The 20,701-nt window shown below is 35.2% G+C and overlaps 1 pseudogene; it reads right to left on the bottom strand.

Annotated features, from left to right (window-relative positions):
- Window positions 1-298: 298 nt before the first annotated feature.
- Window positions 299-20,317, bottom strand: LOC129743244 (cell division cycle protein 27 homolog; annotated as a pseudogene).
- Between the last annotated feature and the right edge of the window lie 384 nt (window positions 20,318-20,701).

Raw genomic sequence — 20,701 nt, 5'->3', positions numbered from 1 at the left:
GAAACCACAACGGTTCCGCTGCTGCCGATGGTCCTGTTCTCGGGCAGCGATCTGCAGATAGAACTGTACTGGATGGTGGATTGAGCTGCAGGCGGAAATGATGAAATTCTTACGCCTCGAGCTGGCTAAAATTTTGGAGCTTAAAATTTCCGATCCGTAACACTAGGTTACAGCTGTTGTACTTTAGAAGAAAAGGAATAAATGTTACATGTTTGTATTTAAAAGAATATTTCCTAATACATACAATGTAAAGCTATAACGAGCCAAACTCGTTTTGCATTTTTACAATTTTGGTATGCTTAGCTTAACACTTGTTTAGAAGAGAAAGAAGGATAGAAAGAGAAATATGAAAATAAAAAGAATTACAGATGAAGATCAATAACTTTTAGGAAATGATATATTTCGAACATGTAGTCCAAATCCATCACAGCTAACACATCCCTAACTGGAACGTCAGGTGATTTTCCTCAGGCCCGAAGGGAATCTATGAAATTCGCTTTAGCGACAAGGTGGTCCTCACACGACCAAACATACCATGCTCGATGTCATGGTATCCTAGGTTTTTAACATTATTGTATTCTATTCAATTCGACAAAAATGCTGGTTCTGTATTAAAATACTGACAAAAATATAAACCAAAACTTTGTGAAATATTTTTATTTTTGAATATTGATGAAAATTACGGAAGTTTATAAAAAAGACTGGTTGAACGATTTATATTATTTTATCAACATGAATCAGCCGGAAAATGTTAACGGCAGCTTCATAATCTCGTATCTCGTGGTGCGACAGGGCGATCATACTTTTAACCCAACTGCTGTTGTAGTGATGCGATGGAACGTTACTGAAGCGTTCGATAGCCTTTGCGCACTCGTAGCTCTGTAACCGAAGATAGTTCTGGCCGAGTTCCCGCAGCAGTGTCATCAAGCCATCGGCGCTCTGTTTTTTTCATGGCCAGCCCGTGCTGTGCCATTTTCTGGGCACTGTTGACACTGTTGTTGATGAAAACTTTTTCACTTAACGTTTCACTGGAAGTGATGGTTTCGATCTTCTCCTTTCCATCGCTTCCGGTTGAAGACTTTCGTTCATGGACATTTTCCAGCAAGCTGGCCGTACTACTGTTTAGATTCTTGCAAATTCTTATGTTAGGTTTAAGCGGCGGAGATCGAGATGCTACGAATTTATAATTCAGTTGAGGACTCTTGGTGTTCTCCTTCACTGAATAGTTGTTGTTGCTAAAAAGCCTGGAACTTCGCCGTACATTATGGGCCTGCAGGGCACCGCCGGTCGTGTTGGATGTTCGCAGCGTCATCAACTGGCTGCCTGTCTGACTAAACACAATCGGTTTGGTGTTTGTTTTTTGTAGCTGCAGCAGCATCATTGTTGTCTAAAAAGAAAAAAACTGAACTTAATACGGCAATAGGAAATCGGGATAGCTAATGCTTACCGTAGTATCCATTTTCCTTTTAATTATGTTGCACATTGTACCTAAATTGTGGTGGCCACGCAACTTTTAGTTACTGCACAGGAGAGCAATTTTCTGCTGTTCACTTTCGGCTATGATTTGCTGTTGCTGTATCGTATTCAGCTGTTGTTGGATTTACGAACCGGGAGGTTGTTGCGGCTGATGACAACCGGTGGCCAAAGTCGAGAACTGCTGTGGCGAAGGTGGCATTATCAAATTCGATTGGTCACTGCTTAAAACTGGACTATGCATTATAGGTAAAACGTCGAAACTAGGAATGGTAGGACTCATGGTGGCTAGATACTTAAACTGTTGCTTCCGGAAAGGGGTCCCCACTTCCGCCCCTGCACCACTGCCTGGAGTTTGTTCAACATCTGTTATACTAGATATATTCTGGCTCTGTTGGAGCTAAGGTTGCTGTTGTGGAGCATTATTTGGTGTATTGATTATATTCTGTATGGGACCCCAATCTGATTTAGTGGAGTAGATAAATGACTACCGCTAATTAACTGTTGATGCTGCTGCTGTTGAAGCTCGATTCCGACGTCCGGGTTAATAATAAAACTGCCACCACCTCCTACTCCTCCTCCCCCACCTCCGCCACATCCATTTCCGAACCAAACCACCGACGAGTTTAAGGCCGTTGGCTGACTAGTGGCAAATATATCGGTGCTCGAAAGCTGAAACACTTCCGTCGGATCCGGTTTCTCTCCACGCTGGCATAGTTCGGCAACGATTGCCTCATGAATGGGTTTAACTTCACCGCCCTCCGACTGGCATCGTTGGCCAGTGCCGCACGTTCAGTCTTTTAGCAGATCCTCGACGACAACTTCAGCGCAAAGCATCCGATATCGCCGAACTCGACACTTCGTCCAGATGCCGTACCCGCAAGAGATCATCGTTGATTAGAGTTTGCTCAGCTTCTGAGCCAGAAGGAACAGACTTTCCTCGGATTCCGCTGTAGGGGAGAAAGATGTTAGAATTTATGAAAAATTTACGAAACCAAAACGAATTTTAAATACGCACTGTCACTGAACCGATATTATTCAGTCGCTCAATAATCTAAAGCCGGTGATACCTGCGTGCTTGATGCACTTTGATACCTTCTTGTTTTGTAAACAATGTCACAGCATGGCTGATTGGGATTTTTGACATTTTACACCACCCTAATCTATCAGCCCTGGATTCATGCATGATGAATCCTTTATCAGTGACTCACTGGAGTAAGCGAGACAGGACATTCTCTGAGACGAGAACATCTCCATGATACAGCACGAAGAAAAAAGCTCATGTCGGTTGATGATGCTTTCGGAGACACTTTAGCAACTTAATTTGAGGGAGCGAGACGAAACGATTCATAACCACGCACAAGCGCTTTAGTAATTCCGCACAAGGTCGATGTAGAGAAAAAAAACATCTTCCGAAAATGGTATTACATTGTTGATTTCACAAATTAATCTGCAAATACGCGTTCCGCTCTTCACTTTTATGCACTCCATTTTGTAGGAAGAAGCAAATCCTAGCACGGGACAACACATAAACCGATCTAAAAAATATCTGCACAATCACCGAATTGAAACGCAAACTCAAAACAGGAGCCATATTTTTTTTAATTTATCGTTCAATTCCATTGCCTAGCCATTCCTTTTTACATAATCACTATTTACATGTAGCATCCAGTTTAATTATTGAACATTATTCAGTTGGGCTAGAAAATCTCACTCATCCGCATCACAAATCGCATAAAATACACGAACACCCACGTTCGAAGAACCAGTGAACCGTACCGTACGAGATCTCACGCGCAACTCCTTCAAAAAAAAAAAAAAAAAATCAAAAGCATTAAAAATACACTTAATTTTTTTTTTACGCGGGGGTTTCGTATCGCGTAGGAAAAATCCGCGTAAAAAAACCACGTTAATTCGAAAAACTGCGTAAAAAACAGCGTTAATTCAAAAATCCGTGTAAAAAAACCTCGTTAATTCGAATATCCGCGTAAAAAATAACCCATAATTCGAACATCCCCGCAAAAAATCCATTTTAATTAAAAAATCCTCGCTGATTATTTAAAAATTTGCATACAATGATCGTTTATTTTCAATATAAATAACAAAATCAATTAGATAATTAGAATTTTAGAATATAGTGAGGCATATTTGACAGTGTGGAATTCAGATCGTCTCATGTCTCATGTCTCAGGTCTCATGTCATGTCTCATGTCTTATGTTTCATGTCTCATGTCTCATGTCTCATGTCTCATGTCTCATGTCTCATGTCTCATGTCTTATGTTTCATGTCTCATGTCTCATGTCTCATGTCTCAGGTCTCATGTCTCATGTCTTATGTTTCATGTCTCATGTCTCAGGTCTCATGTCTCATGTCTTATGTTTCATGTCTCATGTCTCATGTCTCATGTCTCATGTCTCATGTCTCATGTCTCATGTCTCATGTCTCATGTCTCATGTCTCATGTCTCATGTCTCATGTCTCATGTCTCATGTCTCATGTCTCATGTCTCATGTCTCATGTCTCATGTCTCATGTCTCATGTCTCATGTCTCATGTCTCATGTCTCATGTCTCATGTCTCATGTCTCATGTCTCATGTCTCATGTCTCATTTCTTATGTCCCATGTCTCATGTCTCATGTCTCATGTCTCAGGTTTCGAGTCTCAAGTCTTAGGTCTCATGTCTCATGTCTCGTGTCTCAGATCTCGAGTCTCTTATTTCAGGTCTCAAGTCTCAGGTCTCATGTCTCATGTATTGGGCCCAAACAAGTCTGGGTTGGAAGAAAGGGTTAGCTCGAGAGGGGTACTTTCAAAACTTACGGTTAGCAAATGCACCAACGCGCATGGTAGAGGAGTTCTTCAGGCGGAGAAGCCAACCAGCGCAGAAAATGTCCAGCAGGGCCACTGGAGTTCAAAGACAATACTTTTCTGAATGCAAAACTGTAAAATATACATATAACCGAACTCGTCCGAACTCAGGAGATATATCCTATTATAAATGACTATTTTTGAAAAGTCTTTTTAAGATATCTTGTTCGAACTTCAAAATTTCTTAACAGTGTATTCAGCAAAAGTGTGCAACTTTGCTGTCTCCAAAACTCTCTAAAACACATTTTATACATTAAACCACCCGAAAAAAAGTTGTGAGTAAAAAACTGAAAATAAAATTATTTCTTTTGCAAAGTTGCTAGAAGTGGCACAAGCTAAAAGCTTTTGTCAGATAATATAGGTCATCAATTGATATTATAAAAGTTAGTTTTTATTTATCACTGCTGAATGATTTGATAAATTTTTTAAAATATTTTTTATAGCCTTTGTTATGTTGGTCATTTGTCTCGCAGACACTATAGGTCTAAAATAAGGTTGCCAGAATATTTTCAGCACGTATCTGGGCCGTGAAAACCGGGCAATTCTACATTAATATCTGGCAAAATCGGGGCATTTGACTTCAAAAGTGGCGACTATGAAGGGTGATACGGTCAAAATTTGGTCAAGGGAAAACGCGTTTAAATCGGTGAAATCATTTATTTTAAAAAATCAAATTGAATTTCTTTTTCAAATTAAATTAGTATAAAATTCAGGAAAAATATTCATTTAGGCTTCCGCATTTCCAAATCCGAATTGCCGGGCCTTACGCTTAACCCCTGCCATCAGATTTTGTACAGCCACCTTGTCCGCCTTCTTCGCTGCAAAAAGCCGGTTTGCCTTGAACTGCTGCTCGTCCTTAGCAGTTTTTTTGGTCTACTTTAGGTTCCGCTTGACAATAGCCCAGTATTTCTCAATTGGGCGGAGCTCTGTCGTGTTGGGAGGGCTCTTGTCCTTGGAAACCACCTACACGTTGTTGGCGGCCTACCACTCCATGGCCTTTTTACCGTAATGGCAAGATGCCAAATCCGGCCAAAACAGTACGGAACAACCGTGTTTCTTCAGGAAAGGCAGCAGACGTTTATTCAAACACTCTTTCACGTAAATTTCTAGGTTGACAGTCCCGGATGCTATGAATGAGCTGCTTTTCAAGCCACAGGTACAGATGGCTTGCCAAACCAGATATTTCTTCGCGAACTTTGACAGTTTCATGTGCTTGAAAATATCTGCTACCTTTCCCCTTCCTTTTGCCGTATAAAACTCCTGTCCCGGAAGCCGCTTGTAGTCGGCGTTGTCGTAGGTTTCGTCGTCCACTACCATGCAGTCAAACTTCGTCAGCATCGTCGTGTACAGCCTCCGGGATCGCGCTTTGGCCGTCGTATTTTGTTGATTTGATTTGGCAACCTTTAGCGATTTTGCCAGCTTTGCGTGCAAGTAGCTCGGATATTCGCCATGCGCGAGCAAAACTTTGATACGCTGCTCTTCTTCCTTGGACGGCATTTTGACAACTGAAAAGTGAATTCCAAAACCAAAATAGGAGCAACATGCTACACACACACACCTTCAAAATGAGGGGTGTTCAGGTTTTTTAAATGCAAAATTGAAAGAAATACGTCAAGTTGATATTGACCAAATTTTGACCGTATCACCCTTTACAATACCAGTGACCAGTGAAGAACTGGAAACAGTGAGTGTCACGGCAGGGGTTCCACAAGGATCGATACTTGGCCCAGTATTGTGAAACATCGTTTACGACGAACACGGGAGTGGGATTCGCCGACGACGTGATTCTCCTGACATCGGGTCCATGAAACGGAGAAGTCCAGATACTTGCTACAGTAGCGATTGAGAAGGTGGAAAGTTGGATGTGCTCCAAGAGCTTGCATCTGGCTCACCACAAGACCGAGATGGTGCTGATCACCAGCCTGATTTCAGCACAATCAGGGAAGATTGCAGCTTGACCGTGTGTAATAGTATCCAAACGTGCGATCAAGTACCTGGAGGTGATGACCGACGTCCGGCTGAATTTTACGGCTCGCATCGACTACTCCTGCGAAAGAGTTGCAGTGGCGACAGCAGCCCCCTCGCGGGCCATGTTGAACAACTCGACAATCCGCTGCAGCAGAAGGAGTGTCCTGGCGAGTGTGACCTCGTCCATTTTGAGGTACGGAGTGGCAGCCTGGAGGGCAGCCTTCAGCAAGCAGTGTAATCTGCAAAAGCGCTGCAGCGGCTGATGAACCTGCAAGTCATCAGCGCATACCGAACAGTCTCCTCGGTAGCTGCTGAACGTTGTGTCTCCACCGCCGCGGAGTATCCGAGTAGAACACGCTTCCTACCACGGAAACAGCGGGGTAAAGACTTTACCTTCTTCGTAGACGAACTCGTAGGGAGGAGACTAGTCACGCCACGAAATTCTCTCGGATAGCGTGACTTCTCGTCGTCAGCGGTTGAGTTACTCGAGTTGGTGTAGGATGACGTCTTCGCCGGGAATCATTCGAGTAGTTTTGTAAAGCCCCTGACGTGTGCTGTGACAGGCGTGAGTCTAGGATAAGCTGCTCTCAACCGACACACGGACGGAAAAAGAGGAGAAAGCCTCGAGCCAAACCAAGCGGAGCCAAGATCTCAAGTCGTTTGAAGAGAGGTCATTGGTCTCTTTCAGAGGTCTCGAGCAGAGGCGGAGCGCACGATAGGCCGGACCTCGAGTCGTCAGAGGAGAGGCCCTTAGTCTTGAATCGTAACAAGAGGCAGGGATATGTTTATGCTGCTCTAGAGTTTTGACTTGAAACCGAGTAAGCCGATGACTGTTTAAGCACGGACTTGGTCTCCCATCACGGGTACAGCCTTAGTTGCGGGTCCAGACGGGAATTATGGCCAAAGGCCCCCGGTGGACTTTATGGCGTAGGGGTACATAGTATCTAGAGTCGACCAATTGTATCCATGGACACAGAGTAGCATACTGTGGATTAAAAAAGGATTCACCACCTGGATAATCAACTTATAAAAAAAACAAGCAAAAAAAAACTAGTCGTGCTTGGAATCAGCGATTCGACGACGAGATACGAAAACTTAGTATCGTTCAGCAAAAAAAAATCTCCTGGCAGGATCGCCATTGTGCAGGATTTGCTTCGATTATCTACTCGGAAAGGCCTATCGGCAGAGTGAGTGTCATGCTCGCAATTATCTGCTACACACTACGTTCCAAGTTATGAAAACAGCATGACTCGATCTTTTTAACTAAATAGATTCTCATAAGGTTAAAACAATTAGATGATATTAATTTTATGCTTATCGATTTTGTCGATGTCTGTTAAAAACGTATCAAGATTAAAGTTCTCAATGAATTCGATAAATACTTGCTTTGCAGTTCTGCGTATCCACTTTCCTATTTTTGGAATAATGAGAAATACAGACACTCCAATCGATCACGCCTTCGAAGTGCTGTGACATTGTTATATTGGAGATCGCAATTAATGGGAGCGGAACATGATAAGCTCGAATTTTTCTCAAGAAACTGTCTACCATATTCAAGACACTCGGCAAAAGACAAGTGGAAGGGTGATGAATTGTCGAATCCTTTCCAACCAACAATATCAGCCGACGCCGCAGGCGGAAGTAATTTTTCAATTCACGCAATAGGTTGGTACTCTTCTTTTTTTTTTGTTAGCTCCCCATTTTTCGTTTACTTCCCCCGGTTCCGGTGTTCTTATCGGTGAGATTCGATCGGTAACGCGCAGCGGTTTTTTTCCCGCTGTTTGTTCGCGGAAGACGAATCGAAACGTTGCTAATTTATATTCCGTAAGCATCTCATGAATTTTACTTGCAGGTTAGGAACAGTTTGAATTGCTAATGGAGTCGAAATTAATGAGCAGCTTTTTATTAAAGGATTATCTCCCAGATTGAATAATTTCCAGCTGAATGGGTGTCACTTTAAGAAGATTGGATTTGATAAAAAGGAAAATACTGAAGAAAGGAATAAATTAATTATTTTACAGAAAAACATTTGGTTTTGCTTTTGAATGACAAAAGATTTAGAAAAAAAATCTACTTTAGCTGCCTTAAATTAAATATTAAATACCAGGTCACATTTCTTTTATCAACTTACTTCCATTACGAAATCACTTGAATCTGTAATCCATTTTGTTTCGATGATAGCAGAGATTTCATTGGAATCAATTGAAATTTCAATTCATTTGTTACGCTTCTTCGAATAAATAAAATTTGCATCTAGGCAGAATGCATTCCGATGCAAAGGTACAACATTTACATTTCCAACAGCCATCAAGCATCCAAATGGATTCAACTTTCAAGTACTTTCAATTGAACTTTATTCTTTGCCCTCCCATTCCTAAAAGGACGAAAGGCCGTGAGATAGCTCCAGATGGCTGCAATATTTTCTACTTTTTATATTCTTCAAACTCAAACCAGACAGACAGGACAAATGACTTATGTCCTTGGTGAGAATTGCCTTCCATTTAGAACTTCTAGACTTTTGCAATTACATACTAGAGGCTGGAAGCTTCTTGGAAGGAAAAGAAATTTACTCAAATTCATCCTTTCAACTACTAGTCTGTTTTTTGACGTCTTTTCACCAGTGAAATAACCGGCTTTCGGAAAAGCTTGAGAAGTGCAAATTTCCAGATTAATGAAAAACGAAAACATTTTTTTATTTAAAATTTAAAAAACAGTATCTAAAAAAGTATAAGATGATGTTGCCAATTTTGTCGGTTTTCTCATTTTTCAAATTTTTGAAATTTTGACAATTTTGAAAATTTTGTCAATTTAGACAATTTTGACAATTTTGACAATTTTCACAATTATCACAATTTTGACAATTTTGCAATTTTGCAATTTTGTCAATTTTGTCAATTTTGTCAATTTTATGAATTTTGTCAATTTTGTCAATTTTGTCAATTTTGACAATGTTGACAATTTTGACAATTTTGACAATTTTGACAATTTTTACAATTTTTAAAATTTTGACAATTTTGACAATTTTGACAATTTTGACAATTTTGACAATTTTGACAATTTTGACAATTTTGACAATTTTGACAATTTTGACAATTTTGACAATTTTGACAATTTTGACAATTTTGACAATTTTGACAATTTTGACAATTTTGAAAATTTTGACAATTTTGACAATTTTGACAATTTTGAAAATATTGACAATATTGACAATTTTGACAATTTTGACAATTTTGACAATTTTGACAATTTTGACAATTTTGACAATTTTGACAATTTTGACAATTTTGACAATTTTGACAATTTTGACAATTTTGACAATTTTGACAATTTTGACAATTTTGACAATTTTGACAATTTTGACAATTTTGACAATTTTGACAATTTTGACAATTTTGACAATTTTGACAATTTTGACAATTTTGACAATTTTGACAATTTTGACAATTTTGACAATTTTGACAATTTTGACAATTTTGACAATTTTGACAATTTTGACAATTTTGACAATTTTGACAATTTTGACAATTTTGACAATTTTGACAATTTTGACAATTTTGACAATTTTGACAATTTTGACAATTTTGACAATTTTGACAATTTTGACAATTTTGACAATTTTGACAATTTTGACAATTTTGACAATTTTGACAATTTTGACAATTTTGACAATTTTGACAATTTTGACAATTTTGACAATTTTGACAATTTTGACAATTTTGACAATTTTGACAATTTTGACAATTTTGACAATTTTGACAATTTTGACAATTTTGACAATTTTGACAATTTTGACAATTTTGACAATTTTGACAATTTTGACAATTTTGACAATTTTGACAATTTTGACAATTTTGACAATTTTGACAATTTTGACAATTTTGACAATTTTGACAATTTTGACAATTTTGACAATTTTGACCATTTTGACAGTTTTGACAATTTTGACAATTTTGCCAATTTTGCCAATTTTGCCAATTTTGACAACTTTGACAATTTTGACAATTTTGACAATTTTGACAATTTTGACAATTTGACAATTTTGACAATTTTGACAATTTTGACAATTTTGACAGTTTTGACAATTTTGAAAATTTTGACAATTTTGACAATTTTGACAATTTTGAAAATTTTGACAATTTTGACAATTTAGACAATTTTGATAATTTAGACAATTTTGAAAATTTTGAAAATTTTAACAATTTTGACAATTTTGACAATTTTGACAATTTTGAAAATTTTGACAATGTTGACAATGTTGACAATTTTGACAATTTTGACAATTTTGACAATTTTGACAATTTTGACAATTTTGACAATTTTGACAATTTTGACAATTTTGACAATTTTGACAATTTTGACAATTTTGACAATTTTGACAATTTTGACAATTTTGACAATTTTGACAATTTTGACAATTTTGACAATTTTGACAATTTTGACAATTTTGACAATTTTGACAATTTTGACAATTTTGACAATTTTGACAATTTTGACAATTTTGACAATTTTGACAATTTTGACAATTTTGACAATTTTGACAATTTTGACAATTTTGACAATTTTGACAATTTTGACAATTTTGACCATTTTGACAGTTTTGACAATTTTGACAATTTTGCCAATTTTGCCAATTTTGCCAATTTTGACAACTTTGACAATTTTGACAATTTTGACAATTTTGACAATTTTGACAATTTTGACAATTTTGACAATTTTGACAGTTTTGACAATTTTGAAAAATTTGACAATTTTGACAATTTTGACAATTTTGAAAATTTTGAAAATTTTGACAATTTTGACAATTTTGACAATTTTGACAATTTTGACAATTTTGACAATTTTGACAATTTTGACAATTTTGACAATTTTGACAATTTTGACAGTTTTGACAATTTTGACAATTTTGACAATTTTGACAATTTTGCCAATTTTGCCAATTTTGACAGTTTTGACAATTTTGACAATTTTGACAATTTTGCCAATTTTGCCAATTTTGACAACTTTGACAATTTTGACAATTTTGACAATTTTGACAATTTTGACAATTTTGACAATTTTAACAATTTTGACAATTTTGATAATTTTTTCAATTTCGACAATTTTGACAGTTTTTTCAATTTAGACAATTTTGCCAATTTTGCCAATTTTGACAATTTTGACAATTTTGACAATTTTGACAATTTTGACAATTTTAACAATTTTGACAATTTTGACAATTTTGACAATTTTGACAATTTTGACAATTTTGACAATTTTGACAATTTTGACAATTTTGACATTTTTGACAATTTTGACAATTTTGACAATTTTGACAATTTTGACAATTTTGACAATTTTGACAATTTTGACAATTTTGACAATTTTGACAATTTTGACAATTTTGACAATTTTGACAATTTTGACAATTTTGACAATTTTGACAATTTTGACAATTTTGACAATTTTGACAATTTTGACAATTTTGACAATTTTGACAATTTTGACAATTTTGACAATTTTGACAATTTTGACAATTTTGACAATTTTGACAATTTTGACAATTTTGACAATTTTGACAATTTTGACAATTTTGACAATTTTGACAATTTTGACAATTTTGACAATTTTGACAATTTTGACAATTTTGACAATTTTGACAATTTTGACAATTTTGACAATTTTGACAATTTTGACAATTTTGACAATTTTGACAATTTTGACAATTTTGACAATTTTGACAATTTTGACAATTTTGACAATTTTGACAATTTTGACAATTTTGACAATTTTGACAATTTTGACAATTTTGATAATTTTGACAATTTTGACAATTTTGACAATTTTGACAATTTTGACAATTTTGACAATTTTGACAATTTTGACAATTTTGACAATTTTGACAATTTTTACAATTTTTAAAATTTTGACAATTTTGACAATTTTGACAATTTTGACAATTTTGACAATTTTGACAATTTTGACAATTTTGACAATTTTGAAAATTTTAACAATTTTGACAATTTTGACAATTTTTTCCATTTTGACAATTTTTTTTTATTTTGTTAGTTTTGACAATTTTGACAATGTTATAAATTTGGAAAATTTTAACAATTTTAACAATTTTGACAATTTTGAAGGTTTTGTTCTATTAAGAACTTTCATGCAATCGTCTGACAATTTTGCTTTTTTAATCAACTCATTGATTCAAATTTTTTATTTTTATTGAAAACTTTTATATTTGTTAAGTATTTTTGACTTTTTGAAAGCTTTTTTAAGGAGAAAATTGCAATAAATTAGCTGAACTTTTCCTGGTCTCTTTCGTGGAAGACAAATTTTGTTTACAAACCAAAATCTGACCAGGTGGATCGCAAATCGATTTTGACCTCCGCAAATAAAGTGGTCGCTTTCGTCGTGAAATTGACTTGCTATTGAAGTCAAAAATTTAGCCAGCCTTTTGTGACGTGATTGGGCGTTAGAAAATCTCCCAAAACCCTCAACTGGAAAAACGCAACTCCCGCCGCATTTTCATCGTTACGATCTGCGCAAATCCTCGCATTCATTGGGATTCGTCGTTGGCTCTAACGAGCTCTATTCTCAAAAGGTAGCTTGTAGTTCAGCTCTAGTACTGATAGGTTCCGGAAGAGGTGAAAAAACTGCAAAGGCGCGATGAATCCATTCAAAGCTCAATGCTGCTGAGCCTTGTGTAGGATACCAATGGACAGGACAATGCAAATTAATTCATTCTTCCTGCCAACCAGCCGAATTGAGCCGTTCGAACCCAGTTGGCTTGGCAGAAATTGGCTTATCCAGGGTTACCAAATATAAATTACTAAAATCGTCTTGAATGTTGACGAGGTGAACCTCGAATAGTTACCCTAATTTCTCAATCCCTCCATGGGGCTTCCGAAATGTTCTGAAATCTGTGTTTCATTTCGAGCCATCTAGGCACGGCACAGATTTAGAAATCCGGGAAGACCTTTTGGTTTATGGGGAGGCTGGCTGTTGTCCACCCGCCCGAAAATTCATTCCAGATTCGGAGATCGTTTCGCAGAGCAACGGGTCCAGGTCCAGGTCCAGGTGTGCACATTTGCATCACACGTTGCATACACGTAGGAGTTCACCCAGATGCAGCCGGCACACAACAGGGCACACGTGGCCTTTCGATTTCGTCCGTCCATCCGTCCGCCATCAGGAGAAAATGCAATTTTCTGAGGTGGTTTTCTGGTCTATTTGGGGTCGTACAATGCAATGGGGGCTTCTAGCTGGCTGCCATTCGTGCACTTCATCAGCATCATCAACCGGATCAGAACCCGGGATTTTGGTGGCCAATAATTATCCTTCCCCGAGACGTTCCCCAAGAGAGGTCTGAATGGCGTAAATGATTGAATGCTAAATGCTGATGGGGCTGGATTGTCTACGGCTTCAATGCAGCTGGCATTAACGGGAAAATGCTGCCGCAGTGTCAGAAATTATTCAGCTGAATGAAAGCTACGCCATATAAAACATTTTATGATTTGAAAAGGTAATAACTTAGAAAACAATAATCTTGATTTTTAGTTTTTTCGATTCCAATTTTTTAACCAGCTTACCCAACTAATGCAAATCAATTCCCTAGAATCGACATCAATTTTAATCAAAATATAGTAAGACGACTTAGTCGATTTGGGGTCATTTTTGAATTCCTCAAACACTGGGGCTTAAGTTAGTTTGAGTTCAAAACTCGTCCATGATTTTTTTTGCAGAATTCTAAAGTACGGTTTCCATGAATGAATGTGAACTTTAATGTTTGTATGAGAAAATGTTTTTTTTTTAAATTAAAATCATTTTTTGTTTCTCATGGAAACCGAGCCTTCTCATGGTTTTTGTGCCAATTTTCTAAAGAAAATTTTCGTCTTGAAAACTTTGTCCAAGACCGTAACTTGGTATTTTATGAGGTAATAAAAATATTTGCCGTGGAATAGTGGTATGTCTTTTGAAATTGAAAAATAATAAATTAAACTGACATCACTGATGGTGCCTAGGAAGATATTGCATGACTATTTTGCAACCGATTCTTCACTAGACATAAGCAATGATTTCAATCAAACGATAAACATGATAGAAAATTTAAACTTAAACATTTCAAGGTTCCAAAATCAATAACAAGATATTATTTTCCACTAAGCTGCATTTTTTTAAAATACTATTTGCACCGTGTGAGAACAAAATATTAAAAAAAAATTGACATTCTCCGAACTAACTATCACGTTTTTTTTCATACAAAACTTCAAATCAAAACCCGGATTCTTAAACTAATTTAAAAATCTGTAAAAATTCGGACGTTCGTTTAAACCAAATAGGAAACTTTTTAATATACAGGCATTTTTCAAAATTCGAATCAAATAGCAATTCAACTCATCCTAATGTAGGGTTGCCATCCGTCCCGCAAAAGCGAAACATGTCCCGCTTTTTTTCGAAAATGTTTAGCCGTCCGGTTTTTTACTCGAAGTGTCTCGCTTTTTTCGACAATTTTTTTTAAATAAAAAAAATGGGGTCATGCTTTAATTTGATTAAATTGCTTTATCCAAACTTCACTACAGACAAATAGAATTCCTGTCTTTTTATCAGTATGAAAACGATATTCCTATATTTTGCGATGCAAGTCACATTTAAACATTTCGATAAATGCTTAGATGTCCGGTTTTATCTGGACTTGCCCAGATATTTTACACTAAATGTTGGAAAAAAAATTCCCGGATTTATAATCTTTATTTTCAAAACCTAGCAGAAAAAAAATCAAATTGAACTATAATAGGGGAGATGGGGGCATAATGGCCGCCGACTTGTAACGTCTGACGATTTGGCCTATTGGTTAGATGTCGGAGAGGTAATCAGTAGGCTCGAGTTCGATTCCTGGTCGAGGTGATTTTTTTTCATTTACCATTCATGATCATGATTCCACTAAACGGCGAGGCGTAGATTCATCAAACAAAGCAATAACAAAATAATCTAGGTCTGTTTGTAGAATTCAAAGAATTAACACATGCTCATACATTATGTTTCTGGTGTTTTGTTTGACGGATGATGCTTTGATGCTATTAGCCGTATAATGTAAAATTTAAAAAAAAATCATGAATGGTATGTGCAAAAAAAAATCCCCTCGAACAGGAATCGAACTCGAGTCTACTGATTACCTCTCCGATACCTTATCAATAGGCCAAATCGACAGACGGAACAAGCCAAGCTGTAGCTCTATTATTCAGTTGACTTCATCGAGTTGAATTCGCTGCTAGATTCCCCGGCAGAAAATGCTCATTATGCCTTCATTGATAGTGCTCTGTTCGCCTCTAGTGAACAAATTAAAGAAAAAAGGCGTTTTAAAATTGATCAAAGTGAAAAATCAAAAATTTTATGATGTTGAAAATTGAGAAACGATGTGTAGATCATGTTGCACTGCGTACATTTCAGATCAAGATGATTTAAAGGTCATAAAAGCTTATTTGGTGGTGCTCAAAAATTATAATATTTTCGTCACTTGAGAACCTAGCTGGTCATTATTTAATATTTCCGTATAGATGAAAAGGATATATTTTTTTTGATGAAAAATCAATACTATGGGTAGTACGAAACAAGTACTTATGAAAATTTGTTTAAGTAAATAGGTACTTATGTAGAAAAAAGGAGTGCTCGTTATGCCCTCATCTCCCCTAATTTTTTATTTTTGCATCCAAGATCGATTTTATGAGCAATTTTTATCTAAATAATCATGAACGGTTTTTGGAAGCCTAAAATACGATTTATAATCTCTTGTTTGATTTTTTTATTGAATAATCCTATGAATTTGACCAAATTTGCCCAGATAGGGTCAAAATCAAATGCCTGGAGTTCACCAGGTTCTTAGATAAAATTGCTCGGATTTGTCCGGTCTGGATAAGTTTAGTTAAAATTCTGATAACCTTAGCATGAAATATGTGTCGTCTTCCCATATCACGAAATACCATGAGATTTAATTCTGTATAAATAAAAATTCTTCAAGAATGCACCTTATCTCATCTACTTAACTTGTCAGATTTTCCTGTTTATCCGGAATTGCCCGGATACTTGATTAAAAAAAATTGGGAATGAGCCGATTCGACTTGGTTTGCCGGGTTTTTTTTTTAAAATAAGCCAGGATTTTATCTGGATTTTTTTTATTTTATTTTCAAAATCGCACAAAGAGCTCTTTGAAGTAATTAAAATTTGTGGTTTTTGGGTCTAAAAACGAAATTTTTGAGCATATTTTGTCAAAATTTTCATAAACAGTTTTCATCAAGCCTGAAATACGATTTTTAATCATTTTTGTTGAGTATTACCTGAATTTGCACCAAATTTGCCCGCATATTTTCCAGATTTTGGGCTGCTTATTTTTAAATAGAATTTTCGGATTTAACAAGGTTTTTTGATCAAAAAGGGCCGGATTTTCCCGGCCCAGATACGTGCGGGGAAAAATATAATACGTTTTTCAAACAATTCTATCAGAGGTAAATCACACTTTCCTGATTGACAGCTGCGTGATATTAAAAAATAAATATCATTATAAAATATTGGATTAGCACCTTCTTCAAAGCGTATCATCTTGGTAATGTTTACACCCAAAATAATTCTTAAACTCAGTAAATTAATTTGCACGAATTTTAATTACAAATATTTCCTTCAAAAGTCCTTTATGACGTTAAGAAACCTTAAAACACATCTTGTCAAACTTAAAAATACTCCAAAATTCAATTAAAAAAAAACTTCATCCATTTAATAATTATTTTTAAGAATCTCTGACTTTTTGATTACAGGTTAGATAACCGTAAGAAAAAAATCGCATAAGGGTTATTCAGAATTTTTACACTGATTTGATATACATACATTCCCCATAAAAATTTTCTACAATATTTGAAGTTATCAAAAATAAGTTAACTTTTTGAGAATTCAATCTCAACTCAAAAACCCATTTAGAGTTTATCAAAAACTTTCAATTTTAACCCTTTAATGCATAGTGTTGTTTTAAAACAACACTAATCAAAATCCAAATATATCGAAATCGTGTGGATATTTTTAAGTGATGTACCCACAAAAAATACTTAAGAGATAAGCTCATGGTGTTTTTAATACGATATTTTAATGTATGTGTGAGATATCAAACAAAGTATGTTAAAAAAATTGCAAAAATAAAAATGTGGTTTTTAAAAAATCATTGTTATTTATTCAGATTTGCCAATTCTAACAAATTTTTAAATCTCAATCAACCACAAACACCTTCTTTCTCAACAATTTTATGTTGATTGAAAAACTCATTCACAAGCTTAATCTTTTTCTGAATTTTAAATCCGAATTCTAAACCTGAATTTGAAAATTGAACTTTGAATCTGTGTCCGAATTTTAATACGATTTTCGAAATGTACAAAAAATACGATTTCCGGATCATGATAAAAGATCAGAATTTTATAAGCCAAATCTTAGAGCCCTCGTTTATGAATTTATTATTGAAATTTTGTAGTGCTGGTTTAATCTTAATTCATTATTTCAATAATTTATTTTTAATCTGTTTTGTGAATCTGATTTTAAATGTGAATTTTAAATGATAAATTTGAAACCGAGTTTTCAATTTTGGATCGCCACTAAGATGCTCCAAATGTTTAAATTTGTGTAAGAATAAAGTTTAAAAACTTCGAATTTTTATATAAAACGAAATTCTTCTTTTTTCATATTCAGAAAACTTTTATAAAAATATTGAAAATGCATGTGATTTTCAAAACACTTGATACAAATTTGATATGAACTGCAAAACCGAATTTGAACCAGGATCTCAAAGCAGCTTTTTATTCTTAATTTCTTCTGATTTCCCGAACTGAAAATCAAGAATCCTGAACATGATACAAAATCAGAAATACAAAAATATGTAGAAATACAATTTTGGTTATGGGAATATGGAAACAGAACCTCAAAAATTGGTTTAATTTAAAATTTAATATTCAGACCTGAATTTCTATGATAAGGTTGCCAGATTGCCCGGTTTTAACCGGATATTTGATATAAAATTTTGGAAAAGTTCGAGATTTCATTAGAAAAGCCCGGATTTTGCCCGGGTTTGTTCTCATTCACATTCTTAAATCAAACTTTAAAAAAAAACAAATTTTATTGTATTTATTTTATGCGTCCTTAAATTTTTCAGCAAGTTTCAAAAAAATAATCATGAAAGGTTTTTTACAGTTTTTTTTTCTAGATTTTTGATGAGCTATTCCTTGGTTTATGACCAAAATTGCCCGGTATTGCCTGGAATATGGTAGACTTTTTTGTAATCAAATAGTACCCGGATTTTGCAGGTTTTTTATATAAACAAGCCCGGATGCAAAAAATCTGACAACCTTATTCTATGAACAAATGAGAAAAATTTGAAAAACTGTAGCAAAATTTTGAACTTGGGATTGGTTTTTGAGGTTTTTGCGTTAATTTTTAGTCCAGATAACTCCTTTGAATGTCTATTATCTTAAATTCTAAAATCAAAAATTAAAAGTAATAGATAAAATTTTAAAACTTACCTGATAGAATCGACATTTTTTTTTATTGAATTGTTCAGTTCAACTCCTTACCTGAAAAAGAATTTACTATAGTTAGTTATGTCACTCATCTTATGTGTATTAATAAAAAAATGTCTATAATTTAATACTTTGGGAGCTATAAAACTCGTTGATGGTTCAACAGGTAACAAAAAAAAATTAAAGACTTGAAAATATTAAAACTGTATAATTTACATAGATATTTTTATCACCATGCGTATAGCTTAAGGTTTCCAAAATTTTTTTAGCACGTAGCCGGGCCGGGCAAATCCCGCCAATTTAATATAAAAACCGGGCAAAATCCGAGCATTTGTTTTCAAAATTGACGACCAAAAATCCGTGCAACCTCCGGGCAAATTTTGTCAAAACCCAAAAATTTCTTACAAAAATCAAGATAACAAAATTATTTTTTTCATCAAAATTTATCGACAGATTTTAAATCCTATTTTAGTCTTAAATTTTTTTTATTATTTTTAATGATGAACTTACTCAAAAAAATCATTTTGGACGTATAAAACGTCCAACGTATTTTTTTTCCTGGAACTTAGATTGACATTATTCAATTGTTTTGGGATTTAATTTTTTTACAGCCTAATTAATTTCGATAAACAGAAAGGAAGAACTTGACTTTCTCGAAATTCGAATTAAGCTCTGCTTTTCTGATTCCGAAAACAATTACCTTAAAAAAATTTTGTTAAGAATAATTGTTAATCTTATTGAGAGTCAAGTTTTGAGCTTTCTGAAGTAATATTTCTACTTACAGCTAAACAACAGCACTTCCGGAAATTGAAAATGCAACAGACAAAACGGGGGCGGCAAACTTTTCATTTGCACTTATTCCCACTTGCACCCGAGTGTGGTTTCCGGAAGCACTCGACTGCGGCACAGATTGATTCCACGACATCGATTATTCTAATGGATCTCATGTGACCGACTGAGTTGCACATTTTTATCGTGGAGGTCTCGGTTTGGAATGGAGAACTCGTCTCCTTGGGAATGTTTCTTCTATGTAGATGGTGCAAAACAGGAAGAACCGTTTCTAGAATTTTTTGTTTGGTTGAACTTGGACTTTATATCGGAAAAACAGCATTTCTCTCCAAGGGTGGCCACGTGTTGCCTTGGCACTCGAAGATCGTCCGCAGTTTCCCGTTTTTCTCCTTCTTACAGCCGCTTGTACCAGACGACATCATTACAAAGTGTAGGTGTGGGAAAAATAATGAGGGCACGTAGCACCGGAGCTGGTGTTGGAGAAAAATTGAATCTATATTCAGAAACGTGCTTTTTGCTTCCCCGTCTTTTCCGGAAGTGCTGTGAGCTTGGAGGAGAACGATGCTGTTGTTGCACTTCTTGTGCAATTTTTTTCAAGTCCAACCGTTCCCTTCTGCTGTGGCATTTTTTGCGTGTACCGTTTTTTTTGCATTCACTTACCCATAGCAGAAGGTTCGGTTCAGGGTTCCTGCTTTCATCCTTTACGAATTTTTCTGCTCCTAAGGCGAGGGAACTATCGTTATTTTCATACCACGAAGCTTCCTTCAGAAACGAGTGTACGCTTTGGCATCAATTGTGGAGTACTAAGGATATTTGAATTTTTCTTCTTAGTTATTTTTTTCCAGTTTTAGAGCAAAAACATTGTGTCCACGCTGAGTTAGAACATTAATTTGGAAATGTGTATCCAATAAACTTACAACGAGACTTTTCAAACTAAGTTTAGTGTAGGATTGAAATTTAAATGAGATATTCAAAAATTTTGAGAAGATAGTTTTTGTAGTATACAATGGAAAAACTAAATTAAAACACAAATGAAGGGATTTAGATCTGAAAACGGGCACCAAGATCTGATTATGAGATTA

The sequence above is a fragment of the Uranotaenia lowii genome, chromosome 2 (assembly GCF_029784155.1).
Source record: "Uranotaenia lowii strain MFRU-FL chromosome 2, ASM2978415v1, whole genome shotgun sequence".
Taxonomy (NCBI): Eukaryota; Metazoa; Arthropoda; class Insecta; order Diptera; family Culicidae; genus Uranotaenia; species Uranotaenia lowii.
This window is presented reverse-complemented; position numbering and strand designations above follow the sequence as displayed.